Source organism: Pteropus medius, unplaced genomic scaffold (genome assembly GCF_902729225.1).
Source record: "Pteropus medius unplaced genomic scaffold, Ma_sr-lr_union100, whole genome shotgun sequence".
NCBI classification, from domain to species: Eukaryota; Metazoa; Chordata; class Mammalia; order Chiroptera; family Pteropodidae; genus Pteropus; species Pteropus medius.
The window spans coordinates 1,248,614-1,265,367 of NW_024342467.1; the positions used below are offsets into that span (position 1 = coordinate 1,248,614).

Sequence of the window (16,754 nt, forward strand, 5' to 3'; positions counted from 1 at the left end):
TTGAGAATATATGAGTCTATGCTTCCATTTAAATGTCTCAGATGAATTTTGCTTATTTTTGTGCCTCCTGGTGAAATTTTAATAATTAAGATGATCAAATCCTGGTCTTTGTATTAAGTGGGATTGTAATTGTACTTGCACATGTTTTATTACTCTACCTTGTTCCCAAAAGTGTTCAATCATTTCTATTGATTGAATAATTTACAATAATATAGTAATAATATGATGGAGTGATAAAGTATTTTAGTGTGCTCCTTGTCCAGAGCTCAAATTTAACTCAATGACCAATCCTGTTTAATTATAACCACGTTCATGTACTGGCATGTACTTCACTGTTTGCAAGTCACTTCCACGCATGGCCATTGGGGGCTTTATCGTTCACTTATTCTTCTGGTTTCACAGATTTCAGTCTCTGTTAAGGAGCCTGAACATATCGTGAGCCATTGTAAAGAAAACTGTCCAAAATGGGACATTTTTCACAGGACTTTCACAAAGATTGCACATGTGGACACGTGGACACTTTCTCAGTGATCACTATTGGTATGATGTTATTCTCGACTTAAAGCTTTTAGCAAGGTTTCACCATAGAAGAAAAGTTAATATCGTTCACCACAGCTCATCTTTGCAATCTCTTGGATGAGGACATCTGTGGGTAAATGATTCAGCTACAGAAATTTTCCTATAACTAACGATACTATTCCACTATCTTTCCTTGCCTCTCTTCCAAGGCCTTAAAACTTCCTTTATGGTTATATCCACCCTGTTCTTTTTGTGCCATCTGGTTCAACAGAACCAAGGAACACATTCTTATTCCCCAAGTTCTTCCCTGTTTACTTATTTTGCATTTTTTGTTTCTTTTGTTTTTGTTTTTGTTTTTTTAGGTGAGGCAACTCTTAGCTGACCTCATAGATCACAAGAAACTTGTCAACTTACAATCTCTTATTTTTTTTATTTTTTAATTTTTATACCTACAGCACCTGGTCTTCCTAGGTGGTCTCTCATCTAAGTACTAACCAAGCCCGACCCTGCTTAGCTTCTGAGATCTGATGGGATCGGGCTTGTTCAGGGTAGCATGGCCATAGACATTTTTCGTTTCTTTTATTAACAAAATAAGTTAAAGGTTATTGCTATCCAAATTATAATTTCTCACTGTTCTCCAAGAAATATTTTAACTGCCAAAAAGAATCTATTTTGGCAGTTAAATATAATCCGATTAAAGTAAATATTTACTTTTTAAATGGTACATTCCCATTAAAAAATTCTAATTCTCCAAGTTCTGTGGACAATTCTGAATGAGAAAAAGGACCATGTACAAGAAATCATACAAAAGAAAAGCTCAAAGATGAATTGTTTTAATATAAGTATGATCTTAATATAATAACATTGAAAGCATGAGCAATTTATTTTTATTTTATTTTTAGTATTTAGCAGAATATATGGTTTAGGTAGAGGCTTTATAATTATATGTTGCATAAATAAACTATTTAGATATGTATGGCAGTTTAATAATATTAGTTAGAAGGAAGTCGAGTATAAATGAAAAAAATTAAATAATAAAAATGTTAATGCTCTTAAATACAGGAAACTAAAATGTTTACTCAGGAAATTTGAATAATGACATGATAAAAATTAATCGACACAATGTATAAAAATTATCTTTAAAAATTCATTAGATAAACATTTCAAAGTATGCTCAGAAATTATGTCAACATATTCAAGAAAAAAGAGATATCAAGTGTATTCATTTCTTACCCAATTTCCTAATAAATATAAGTAAAATAATAATATGTAATATTAGAAAATAGAAGTATATCATTGATTTGGTTTATGAATATATTAAAATTTAGATTATTAAATGTGTTTCCATAATTAGTGTACATTTAGTCTCAAATGTTTTCTGTTTTTACTTAGCACTTAGTGGTCCCAAAGTGAGAAAGAGAGAGGAGGGGAGGAGGGAGGGAGAGGAAGAAGGAAGGAAGGAAGGAAGGAAGGAAGGAAGGAAGGAAGGAAGGAAGGGGAGGAAAGAAGGTATAGATCCTAGACCATGTACTATGTATCACACAAACGTTTGATTCTTTTCTGGATAGTAAGAGTTCGATGTAAGATTTGTGTTGTTTATTTTTGCTAAAAGCATTTTAGTATACTTGCTGTTGGGAATGGGGGGAGGGTTTACTTGATATTTAAATAGTAATTTACTCCATATTCAGAGGCTAATTTGTCATTAAGGGTGAAGGTTAATTTTCAGATCCTCTCACTCACAGAGAGCCGTTAGAGAATAAATGTGTTCCGTGGGGCCTGGTACCAGAAGTATAAGGGCAATAAAAGAGAACTGAAGTTTGAAATATATGGGTCTATTAGATAGTCAGGAAAATTATTCCAGTCATCCAATGTGTAAATCTGTAAATGAAGGCTTTGATTATCATCAAAACTTATCAAAGTGTCAGTCATAATAAACAACATTTTGGTCAACCTGGAAAATAAAGATAATTTATTTTCTATAAAAAAACTATTTTAAAATTGTTATAATATGAAAAGACAACAAAGAGAATGCAGCCAAAAATATAGAAAAATATAGAGGTGTGCCAGGATATTAATTAATAAAAATATTATAATTTTTTTCTGTTTTATAATTTTTCTGGTATTTATCAATATTTTAAAAAGTATAGTTTGTTGTAATTTATTTTTGTGTTCTAATTAACTATTCAAGTTTACACCTAATTTTTTATTCATAATTTTGCATCATTTTTCTTAAAGCAGGATCCCCAAATTGTTTGTTTCAGGTTTCATAAAATCTGGATCCATCCCTCTATATTAAATGGAAGTTGGTAAAAATACGCTCTTGAGGAATGAGTGACCAGCTCAGGAAAAAAATGTTTGCAAAGAGAATATATACAATATGTAAATACAACTACTACACAGAAATATTAACTCATCTTCACACCGAGGCAAAAATAATTACATATATATAATTATAATTCTATGATAAATATATACACATGCACATATTGTGCTTCCCTTCTAATCCAAGGAGCTTGACGGAACTGCTACCAACTTCACCATAACTGATTCATTATATAGAATGAGTTCACTCTAATGTAGACAAATCGTGATCCATTCCAGGAAAGTAAGAGAATAAAAGAGCAGCAAGGACTATTTTATAATTTATAATACAAATTTATCTGGCCATATCATTACCCTAAGAAGGAAACAAAGGGAATTGCTCTCAGCAATTGTGTATACACATGTAGAAGAAAAGCAGGTCAGTTAAAGCTACCACCAGGGACAATTCTGCCATCTTTTCTTCAACCTCATTCTAAATTCCATCCCTTTCAACCTCTGATTTTAACTGTAACATCATGCATCCTCATTAAAGTGAGTCTATCAGAAGCTATTTTGCTTATATTCTCTTAGTAAGGAAAAGGAATTCTACCAAGCCTCACAGGCAGCTGTGTACTAGTAAACTGGCTAGTCCTGATTGATTTGACAATTTTCATTTGACAATTTTCATGATGTAAAAATTTTCACCATGGCCAATTTCAGACTACCAATGATGTCACTAAACATAAAGTTGGAAAAGATGTGAACCATGTGTTCTCATTAGCCAGTAGGAACTGGGCCCAACATAACATTATAAATAGCCTTTGACTAAACATTTAAATAAACTAGGTAGCTGGTGAGTTCTTTTATGTCATTTATATTCTGCGTTTTTAATATAATCATAATATATAGTCTGTAGGAAATGTTTTACATAGGTTCCTACCTTCACTGGCTACCAGTCAACAGTTTATTTACATTTCTATACTGCTATTTTCTCAGATAAGTGAGTTGAGCTGCAAGCTTTACATATTCAATTAAAAATTAATAAGTATAGTTTCTGTTATTCTAGATTATACTCCCTGTTTTACACTCTGTTGTATATAATGGGTGAACAGGTATGTCCATTTAATTGTTACTGGTTGAATATTATTTCCCTATGTTTTCTTTTACTCATTTCTTATATGGAGCCAGATGATCTATGTTGGCATAATAAGAATTGCAAATGTCCTTCAGAGGAAAAGTCATTTTTATTTAGTAAATAGAAAGCATGAATAATAAATAATACAAGAAAATTGTAAAATAATTAGAAATGGTTCAGAGGTGCTCATTCACAACTGAGGAAATTAAAAATGCAAATGAATTATTATCATTAAGGTAGTTACAGACAAATGAGTAAAGAAAAGAGACTTCCTTCTAATTCATCATTGTTTAATAGACACCTGCGAGTTCTAACTGGAAAAGACAAAACTGAGAAAAGCAGATGGTCACATTTTGTATTATATCCATCACATTTTTTATACTCTAATTAAAGGGGGGACTCATAGAAAGAAGATACTGCTTATTTGAATATTTCAATAAAAGCCAGTTTGTATGGAATTTAAAATACTGGCTGTATTTTTTGTTTTTGTTATAAGAGTGGTGTGATATTTATTTTCTTTGACCCAAGGAAACTGCTGGCACTCTGCCACAAAAGATCTATATTTGGACTGTGAAAATTAAATGAATTTAAATTTTCTCTTTGTTCCAAGGCTGAGCTTCTTGGTACTGAATTATAATGTGATTTCACAAGATGTTAACCTACAAGCCAAATGTTTACAATATCAGATTATTTTGTCTAAAATTATATGTTACTTAAATAGACTTTTGTGAAATTTATTTTTAATTGTTTTCTTAAACATATAACTTAAATGCAATGCAGTACTTAAGAGTAAGTGTTTTCATCTTTATTTTCATATATAACATCACATATATACATATATAACACATATCACAATACATATATAACATCACATTTATAACACATCACATATATAACACATATCACAATACATATATAACATCACATATATAACACATATCACAATACATATATAACATCACATTTATGGTAACTGGAATTATAAGCATGTAGAAATATATATAGTTGTTTTCATTTTTCAAGTTTGAATATGCAAAAATAAATACAAATATTATATTAGAGCATAAGAAGAAACATTCAAATATAAAGAAGAAAATGTGCACATATACTTGAAGAATATTAAGGTTTGAAAGAGTTCATATCCATGCAGTTAGAGATGAATAAGTACAATTTTACTAGTTTATCTATAATAATTCAGCCATTTTTAAAACTTTTTCTTTTCTCCACTCTATTCTCATTTTAAAATCAAATAGAAGGTAGTGCAAATTATGCAACAATTTTATATAGTCCAAAAATATAATTATACATATTTTTCTCCTCTTAATATTTGTTCTTTATTCGATTGCTTTGATTTCATCTTTCAAGCTACAGGAAACATAAATCTGATCAGACAGTAACTTCGTGCTGATTGCTTTGTACTACAGTGCCTAGTTCAGTTCCTGTCATACTTAAATTGGTGCTCAATTCAATTTTAGTGCCACCCCTATAAGAGTCAGTTTACAGGTATGCCTTTAAACTCCTGCTTGGTTATTTAGCATATTATAATAAAATAAATAATAGTTCTTCCATTCCCCAAAACTAATGGTATAGATAAAGGAATAATTGTGACCAACTAATAAAAAATACTTTACTATCATTCTCATCATGGACTCATCTATAGTATTGTCATTAAGTCTTCTTAAAATTATCATTACACTTCTTTGCTTAGAATTAATAGGGCATTCATAATTAAGAATGCTTGTTAGCAGCAGAAAGTGATATGTGTTAACTAAATTTTAAAAAATGAACAAGATTATTAGCAATGAAAATTATTCATTTGGAAGGTCTCTCCTCAACTTGCAAGCTAACACAAAGGACAAATTGAAGACTATATTGTACTATTTTATTGAAGATTTAATATGCTACAATTCCTTGCTAGTCTGATCAAGTCTACTCTAAGATATACAGTTAGACTTATCAAATGTGCATTATTTTAATAAACTTAAATAAAATATCAGTTAGTGTATATTGTGGCATGTAATAAAGACAGAATTGAGATACTAAGTGTAAAGTAATACCCTAAAAAGAATAATTTAGTGACATGGGCTGGGCTCCAAGACTCTGCTCAAGTTATCCCACTAGTCCCTTCAGTGAGAACTGGTGCTTCCGTTTTTCTGCCTTGTAAGTCCAAGGTATTCTGTAATGACATTGTTAGGGCAGTGAAACCCAGTAAATCTGATCTCTCAAGCTTTCTCCAGTTTTTCCCCAAATTTGACCAACCCTGGCACTCCTCTCTCCCCTGCAAGGGGAGCCATCTGCCCTCCCAAACAGTAGGTCAAAACTGCCTTAACTCTCTGCAGGGGTTTCTTCACATATTCAAATTCATTTAGTTTTCTTTCGTCCCTGTGGAATTTCACTATTAAACCAATATGGATGTGTGTATGTATGTATGCATGTGTGTATGTATGTATATGTATGTGTGTAAGTATATATATATATACACATACACACACGTTTGGAGAGAGAGAGAGCAAGAGAGAGAAAGCTTTGAAACTAATAGATTGAAAGCACTCAATTTTCTTTTCCAAGTAACAAAGTTATGGAAAATAAAGTGAATATACCTGTAAATACTGAGAAAATTGCTGCATTCCATATATTTGATAATCTGGGTGAACTGTATGATATTTCCATGAATGAAAACTTACTAGCAACTCACAATAGATGAGGCTAGAAACTTTAATATAAAAATAATCACAGACAAAATTAAAAAGGTGGGTAAAATCTTTACTCTGATATAAGTCCATAGGTCCAATCATATGGAATAGTCCTACCAAACTTTCAAGTAGTAAATGATTTATAAGTAGTTTAAATTATACCAGAGTATAGAAAATGCTCTAATTTAAAATTTCCAAAAGATGTAGGCCTAATTTTGATTCTAGAAAGAAAAAATAAACTCTCACCAGTACCATCATGACAACCAAAAAATTGTTATACCAGGTAAAAACACCTAAGTAACATTCTGTACAATCTATTTTAGAACACAGTAAATACCATAAACAGAGCCAGTGATCTTCAAGAACAAAAATAATTTCATATGTAGTAACCAGTTGCATGAATTTGAAATTAGGTAGAATTTGCTCAACTAAATTGTTAATCGTTTCATAGTTTTAATGAATAGGACATCAGATACCAGAATCAGTTTGTTAACTTTAGAAAATATCTATAATCAAGATTATTAAGTCTGTAAAAGAAAGCAAGGTGGAGAACCTAAATTATATCTGACTTTTAATACTCATTATACTAATTTATCCTTCACAATTCAGCCGGAAATAGCCTCTTAAATTACCACAAAGTCCATCTGGCTTTAACTTGGCACCAAATTCCCTATAGCACATTTTTCAAATTCCTTTTCAGAGTCCATCTCTTTGGTCTTCCCTAACGTTTCACTGCATATGCCATATAAGCACACCTTCCTAGGTGTACACCTCTTTTGAGGAATAATTTTTTCTATATCTTGGCTGTTTTTTACTGTTTATTGCCAGACACTTTAAAGTCCCGACACTCTCTTAAATTTAACCATTATTTTACAGTTCTAAATTCTCACATGAACCTGGGCCTTCCTGACTTAATGAAAGGATTTCCTTCTTACTTAAAGCTCTTTGTTTTCCTGTCTCTTATGCAGTTGGTACAGAGTATAGGACTGATACATTTCAAATGCCTATTTTATCAAATTAATTCACTAATCGATAATCTCAAGTCCTCCTTACACTCTAGTTATAAAAACAAAAACAAAAAGTAAAATTCTAAAATGAAGATAAATAATATATATGTATTTTTTAGGCAAGACAACCCTTGGTTGACCTCACAGATTGCAAGGATCTTGTCAGTTTACAATCCCTTATTTTTTAATTTTTTACACCTATAGCACCTGGTCTTCCTAGGTGGTCTCCCATCCAAGTACTAACCAGACCCAACCCTGCTTAGCTTCCGAGATCAGACATCAGGCTTGTTCAGGGTGGTATGGTTATAGACAAGATAAATAATTTTTAATAGAGACTATGAGACTAATTAATAACTGCTATAAGTTAAAATTAAAAATTTAATTTTAATTAAATTAAAAAATCCCTAGAAAAATATAATTTTCTTACTCAAGAAAAAAAACTAAACCCTATATAGTCTTATAAACTTTAAATAAATTCAATTAGTAGTAAAAAAAATATTTCCACAAAAATGCAAACCAACATGAATTCTTCAATAAATTCTTAATTTGAAAGACAAATCATACTAATCTATGTAAACAATTTTTGATAAGACAAATAAAAAAGCACATTTCTCTTCATTTTTGCCTTGATTCCAAAATATGAGAAAAGCAAAATAGAAAAGTTATCTTCACTCAGAACACAGGGAGCAGCCTTTTTCCCTCCAACAAAAAATTAGGCAAAATGAATTACTTAATGTATAAAAAAGATAATGAAGATAATGCATCATGACCAATACGATTTAATGAACAATAGAAAGTCCGTTTCTTATATTTTATCACAATCACAAAATAAAGGACACAAATTACGTGAGCATCTGAACAGATGCAGAAAATATCCTTGATAATATGTAACATGTATTCATGATTGGAATCAAATGCAAACTCTTAGAAAAATAGTAAAAAAGATATTTCTTAAAACCAGATTAAAAGGGGAAAAATAGACAGCAAATATCAGTTAATGGTGAAACAGAAACTTTTTCTTTGAGAACACAAATATTCACCATTTCTAGCCAACATAGTACTAAAAATTCTAGCCAGCACAGTAAGCTGAAAAAAACATATTTTAAAAAAAGGATCAGAAAAGAGGAAACAAAAGTCTCATCGTTCAAGGGGAACATTATGATGTACATAAAAATCAACAGAATGTACAAATGAATTAGTAGAATTTATCTGTCAGATACTAAATTACTATTTGACAGAAGCAGGTGATGTTTTGTTAGCCTGCAACAAATAGTTAGAAAATGGAAATTTTAAAAGGAATATTATTTATATTTGCATCTAATACATGGATTTGTTGAACATTTGGTATACGGCCATGGTGGTATTGAAGATGAATAAGGAAAATATGGAATTTTCAACAAATGTTGCTAAAACAATTAGCTATCCATTTGAAAATAAAAATTAAAACAACATATAAAAAGATGAAAGAAAGAAGAAAGGAAGGAGGGAGGGAGGAAGAGAGGGAAAGAGGGAGGAAGGTGAAAGAAAATAAAAAAAAAACAAAAACACTATAATTGGTTCCAAATATCACTCACTCACTCACACACACACATCAATCCCAAGTAGATTAAAACTCAACTGAGAAAAGTAATTTATAAAGCTTTTGTAGCAGACAATGTTATGCTCCCAACCATTTTTTTCAAACCTTATGTTGGTAGATTTCTGCCAACTTCTAACTTCCAGTTAAAATGAGCCTTTTCCAAAACTGTGTAAGGAAGCACCTCTTGTGGCTGTAAATGCTGGAAAGTTGACAACCCCAGGATCAGCCTGTACCCAATGATACTTGGGAGTTGGTACATAAATACCCAGGCTTCCTTTCCTCCTGGGTAGAATAATTCAGGGCTGTGAGTTTTGAGCTATATCCTGTCAGAATTAAGCTCTGGTCCCACCATGGGAAGTGGCTTAATAGCATGCATATTATTAGCTGCTTTCTCTTTTCTGTATCATTTCTCTACACTCCTACTGATATACCCTGCATCTCCCAAATAAACTGCTTGCACTCAAATTCTTGCCTTATGATCTTCTTCTGGGGGAACCTAAACTATGAAAGTTGATGTCAGAGGAGTTCCTAGGAAGCAGATACTCAGGATGAGATTTGGAAGTTAGATAATCCCCCAGCAGGTGGCAACAAAGATCTGATTGCTTGAGATGAGTGGATGGTGGATAACTCCTGTGTTGCTGTAGAATCGTGATAACTAAGACTTTGCCACATAAGGTAAGTTGGAAAAGGAAGGGCATACACTAGCTTATGCAGTCAATCTAACATTTTAAAAATATGATAGCAATAATAATTATCAGTGTTGTGAAATTGGATAGTTGTTATACAGTGCTCTTATTGTGCTCAAGAAAGAAAATGGCATATTTAAATCAGCTGACCATCAACTCAGAGCATGGTGTGAAATCAGTATTCTTCAATAGCTGTGTTTAAAGAGATCCTGATCTTCTGAGATTTGAGGTCAATATCTGATTGTTAGAGTAACTAATTTGCAGAAAGGGCTTATTTCACTGCACAAGCAAGTTTTCTGTTCCAGAATATGGGCCTTGACAGAAAGGGATATTGACACCTGGAGATGAGATCTGGATGTGAATGACACTTGAATGAATATGATAGACAATCTTGAATATCCAGAGTTCCCTGGACCTTCTGACTGTTCAAATTTGACTTTGTATCTCTATAATAGAAGGTAATAGCCTTGCTTACCTAAAAAACATTCACACATTACTTCAGGTGAGTGTCCTACAAAATGATACTTTTTAAATTTGTTCCCACCTATTCTCCTTACTGGCTTTTAAACCAATAAGTTTCAATTTGACCAAACTGGACAAGTACTATACTTGTTTTAGAAAGACAGGGATTAATTACCAAAAACTGTTGGATCTGCCTATTATGTATCATCACACTAGTGAATATGCTTAGGGTTAGGTCTTGAGGCTGGTGGATGGCAGTGAGGGTTTGCAAGATGTAAGTTGTGATGAAAGTTTATTGATATTCAAACACTCTGGTTTCTTGGGATTTAATAACCTGTGGGGACACCTGCAATCATGTTTAATATGATTCTGGGATGTTTTGTTAAAGCTAGAAAATACAATGGCTCATAATAAATGAGATGTTCTTGCTATCAAGAGGGCTCAGTGAGCTTAGAGATGTGGGTGTCTAAAGCAGATTATTACTTAAGACCAGAGAACTTACTGAATAATTATGTGCAATGAGAGGACCCAAAAGATGCTTCCTTCCCTATACAAAAATGCACCAGCGAAGGAACTGCCAATATCGTAGAGAATCTCAGTTGCAAATGTTAATTAATTGTAGGCTACAGTTGATGAAAAAGGGAGCTACTATGCATCTGAGCTCTCTGGTGGTATTTAGGATGCTAGAATTCTGAAACTGCAGAAGCCTGTTGGCAGCATTAAATTCTGAGGCAAAATGACCCTGATTACCATAATAGGCAGCAACACTGGAGTTAAAATTGGGTACTCTGACTCACAAGTATCTGTGGCAATGACTAGTATACATTGCATACTGAGGGGCAAGGAAAATGGGTAGGGAGGGTGTTGCTTGAACTTCATAATCAAAAGAATATCAGGACCAGGTTAGTCGAAGGATAATGTCAGAAATTTAAAATGAAAATTGTATTATTTTACTCAGTTTTCAGAACTGAGCTTGAGCCAGTTATTAGGCTCAGACTCTGTCTATTTAAGGGGAAACTGAGTTCCCTTGAAGCCATAAGGATCACACTACATCATAGCATCTATATATAGCAGAAATTCCCCAATTTTTCCCTTAAAAGATGTATGATTATTTAGCAAGGTGACTTTATAGCAAGAAGGTAAATATTCCAGCCTTTCAAGAGCTTTTAAATAGAGGATCAGAGCAGACACTGACAATCAGGGAACCTTAAGTGTTTTCATGACCTCTGTTAGAATTCAGGTATATGGTGGCCAGGTGATAGAGAATTGGACGGTCCAAGTCCATTTCCCCATGGATCCAATGTGTTCCCATATTAATTCACTTGGTCTGCTGAGTGCATAAGAAACCCCATATTCCTTCTCTGACCTGGGAAGTAAAAGCCATAATGGAAGAAAAGGCCAAGTGAAAGTCCCAGAACTCCCCTAACACACCTACACACCATGACCAAGATAGATCAGAAGCAGTACTTATCACAGTGAAGTAAAAGAGTTAGTGCTACCTTCAAAAATTTAGAAGATGTAGAAATAGTGGTCCTTACCATATCCATCTTGAATTCACCAGTCCAGTCCCTGCAAAATCAGACAGATTATAGCAGAAGGCAGTGGATTTTCATAAAGTTAATAAAGTTATAGCCCCAATTGCAGCTGCTATGCCAGATTTTCTCTTCAACTGAGCAAATCCAATACAGCATCTTCTTTGATATGTGACTTTTGATTTGGTAAATGTACTCTTTTCAGTTCCTATCAAGAAGAAATATCAGAAGTAATTCTCATTTACTTAATGCAATCAGCATCAAACATTAATAATCTTACTCCAGGCAAAGTCAATTCTCTTAGTATCTCTCACAATACAGTCACAAGGAGCTTGATTGTCTGGGCACTCTCAAGAGCAATCACATGAATGTGCTAAGTTTATGTCATCACGTTACTTGTACCTTAGCAAGAAAAGTCCACTTTTTCTGATTGTTTTAGTAAGATATATGAGTGTCATATAATAGATGAACACTGTAAAGATTTAGTGGCTTTCTATAATGAGAAAAATTTAGAAGGACAGTGATCTAAGGTATTCCAGAACAAACTCTCCAAAGAAAACAAGTTAATTACAACTTGCACCTCCTACTATCAGGAAGGAGGCATATTTGGTATGTTTCTTGGATTTTAGATACAATCTGTTATACACTTGGGAATATTGTTCCAACAAATTTTTCCAATGATCTAGGTGTTTTACAGTTTTGAGGGGATCCCAAATGCAAGAGAGAGCTTTACAGCTAGGTCAAGATGTTGTGTAGTTAGCTCTACTCTTTGAACCGTAGAACCTGGCATATCTCATTTGCTAAAGATACCCATTATTGATAAAGATAAAATGTGAGAACTCTGGCAAGCCATAATACTAGAATCATAATGCAAATCTTTGAGGTCCTGGAGCATGACCATTTTTTTGAAGAAAATTATTTTCTGTGCATAATAAGCTCTTGGTGTGTTACTGGGTAAAGTAGTGACCAAGAAACTGACCCTAGAGTTTTAAGTGATTATGAGACTGGAAGTGCTCATCAAATAGCTGGTTATCGTCAGATCTGCCTAGTCATAAGAACTGTTGATAGCAGCAATCAGGTGCATAATGCAATGGCACATTTGAGTCTGAATAGTTCCAAAGATTACAATTAAAGTACATAAACAGAATGGCCCAGATCCTCATGTTACTTACCTCTAATGCATTGTTTCCTCTCATTCAGCTCATGCTTATGACCTGGTGGAAGAACCTCCATATACAGCTGGTGGAGAAAGAACCATACTGAATCTGCTTCATAGGTAAAAAGCTCTATACTTTCATGTGAGGCAAAAATAGTCTGCAGATGTCTTATTTCCCCACTAAGGGGTGACAATGAATGACAGTGAGGAGGGGAAATCCTCTCAATGGGCAAAGCTTTAAGCAGTACACCTTGTCATTAATTTACTTGGAGGGATTTATGGCCTGAGGTGAGGATGTAGATTGAGTTCTGGGAAGCAGAATATGGGGCATAGAAGGAACAGGATTAGATCAAGTATAAGGAATTCATATAAATGGACTTATGGGAGTGAGGGAAAAAAAATGTGAGAATCTTTCTCAGATCAAGGTCCACCAGAGATCATCACCACAGATGAGGCATTTACATGTGACTTCTTATCCAATTGTTATGAGTTAATTTCTCTCCTTGGCCACCCCAGTGCTTCCACAATGAGTCTATGAATGAAATAGGTGTGGGGATAGAAATGGAGGTTATATGTGAGCCCTACAGCTCTACACTAAGTCAGATCCAGCTGTAATTGCCATTGATCTATCCATGATAGAGAAAAACATTTATATCTCAATGTGATACCATTTTTGATGAAACCTATGGGATAGCAGATGAGTGACATAGGATCACTTCAATATTGGAGTCAACATTTGATTTTTACTGTAATATATATATATTATTACAGTAAAAATCTCAAAACAAGGACCTGCTTTAGTCAAAATAAGCAAAACAAACAAACAAAAGGGGTAAATGTTTCTGTAGATCCAAAGTAATCACAACACACACAGATTAAATTGCTCTGGTTTTATTGTAGATTTTAACAAACTAGACCACCTGGGAGAACAATGTCACTCCAGTAAAACAAAACAAAACAAAATAAAACAAAACAAATCAAAACCTATAAACCCCAGATATCTAGAAGCTGTGGATCGAGTCAAAGAAATGCATTCCCTGCTTCAAGTAAAGTGTAGGTGAATGATGTGACTAGTATATTTGACACTTGGAACAGATCATATTTTATAAGCAAAATATATGAAAAATTTGTATTCAGTAAAAAAAAAATCACAAAATTATACAAATTATAAAAGTGGACAGAAATGGAACCATTGGAAACTTATTTTTCTATTGAATCACGTGTGTATTTGTATCTGTAAAAATATTAAAATGCAATAACAAAGTAAAGTAAATATTGCACTGTGGAAAGGGAAAATGCAATGAATAAGTACATTTTAATTATGTTAATGTGTTTTTTAAAAGATCAGCTTCTTTATCAGTCACAATAATAAAGATGAACATTGTAGTTTTTGAGCTTTAACCTATAAATCTGTCAATGATTTTGTGAAAATGTATCTTCTTAGCATGGTAAACATATAATATATGTTCAGATTTGTCAATTTATCTTCATTCATAGTTAATCCAAGACTATGAATTTTATTCTCAAATGTCATCTTTCACATGAGGAAACAAATATGTAAATAGTTAGAAAAAGTCTGAGAGGTAAGAATAAGCTTGGCAGTTCCAAAAATTCAGATTTAGCAACAACAACAACAAAAACCCTGAAATTGCAATATTGTTCAATTCTAACAGCTTTCAAATGTCTCTGTAGATAAAAAGTTGATAAAAATAAAAATTCCAAGTTAGCACACAGAATGCCAAAATTATGAAAGTTCATGTTTGCAATCAGAGTTTTCAGAAGGAATCAGCTCTGCCCACAGCTTGCTCAGACTTCAAGCCTCCAGAACTCTGAGAATATAGATCTGTTGTTTAAGCCACCGGTTTTTAATACTTTGTTATAGCAGTGCTAGAAAACTACTAGAGAGGACTTTGTGTCAAATGAAGTTTTAACTATTACACAGAAAGAGACAACAAAATTTCTAAAATGATTTTGGTTACTTAAACTGATCTTGGGAGTTATTACCAAATAGTGACAAAGAAAAGCAATAGAATTTGTCCTAAAGTTTATCTCAGAATGTGGAGAAGAATTAAATCTTTGGTATGGAATAGGAAGAGCTAGAGTGAGAGTCAAAAAGAAGTTTTAAAATTGCACTCCATGAGTCTTACTTTATCAATATACCCATGATATATAAATTTGAAATAAATAACAGTACTACTTCACTGGAATTTTGTGAACATTAAATAACTTAATACTCTTAAGTTTTTTTGAGCCAAACCTAGTAGTTTGTTAGCATGCAGTATGTCATTATCATTGTCAGTGCTTCTTGTATTCAGATATAGTACTAGCCAAATAAATCTATATTATTATAATGTAATATCTTAAAATAAATATAAGTTATTAAATATCAGTCAGCAATTTGAAAGAATAATATCGGTATAAACTAAGATGGACTTGAACCCTAAGGTAAGTTGATAATAAAATAAGAAAATTATAGAGCAATATGTACATATTGCTTGTGTTTATATAGTACATACAAAATATCTAAAATATCATGTTCCCTTTCCATTTATACTATAAAGTTTTTATAAAAATATATTCAAAAATTTTTTTATGAGTATAAAGTGATCATGTGTCCTTTTGAAGAGGAAGAGTAGGAAGGGGTGGTGTAACATATTGTTGCATTTTATTTGAAGTATTTCTGTAATGTTTGCTTGTTTTTTATAGCTGTAAACATGTATCAGTTTGATGTAATTTTTCCTAAATATAAATTTAAACAAATTATTCAGACAAATTTTAAAAACAAAAACAAGATAAAAAAATTTAGATAAAAATTTGAACTCTTCTCTATGGAAAATAAAGCAAAATAAGAAATCAATAAAAATAAACCATTTACTAATGGTAGAATAACTGAAAATTATCATTATTTTAATTTAAAATTAAAATTTGATATTATAATTACTAAATTAACACTAACTTTTTGTAATCATGAGACTGATAATAAGAATAAGAATGAAAAAATTAATAATCAGTAATAGTATAAGGGTAAATGGAATTAATGTATTAATTTCTATATTTATATTGAGATAATAAATTATGTTAACATTTGAAACAGTTTTCCATAGTCAATACTTAATTTTATAAGAATATTTTAGGATCTATTATTTGCTAAAAAATATTTTAGCAATCTTTTATTTTTTTCATAGTTATTTCTTATTAAATGTAATTATTATTGCAATTAATTTAATTATTAAAAAGAGAAAGATTAAGACCCATATTTTCTACAATAATTTTTTCTCTATATTTGTTTAACATTCAATTTATATACATTCATCTAGAAGTATCTGGAATGATATCTACTAATTGTGAAATATGACTATTTCCTAATATAGAATATTGGGTGATTTTGTTCCTTTAATTTTCACATTTTATAATATTTTAATCATTCTATATAGAGCACATATTTTTAAAGAACTTTGTAAAAAACATTGTACAAGCATTTTCTTACAAATCTCTATCAAAAGTATTAAAAGATATTGATATGAAATCTCATATTAATAGCAAAACTTCCTTTAAAAAAAAAACTGCAAAATTATGTCCCTTAAATTAAAAACAAGAATTTGTACTGATCATTATTTAACATTGGTATGGAAATACTGGCAAATTTAATAATACTTATAAAATAACAGGTATAGTTTTTAGAAA

General features: G+C 31.8%; 2 pseudogenes; both read right to left on the bottom strand.

Annotated features, from left to right (window-relative positions):
- Positions 1 to 965: 965 nt before the first annotated feature.
- Positions 966 to 1,084, bottom strand: LOC120602516 (uncharacterized; annotated as a pseudogene).
- Positions 1,085 to 7,850: 6,766 nt separating this feature from the next.
- Positions 7,851 to 7,966, bottom strand: LOC120602591 (uncharacterized; annotated as a pseudogene).
- Positions 7,967 to 16,754: the final 8,788 nt, after the last annotated feature.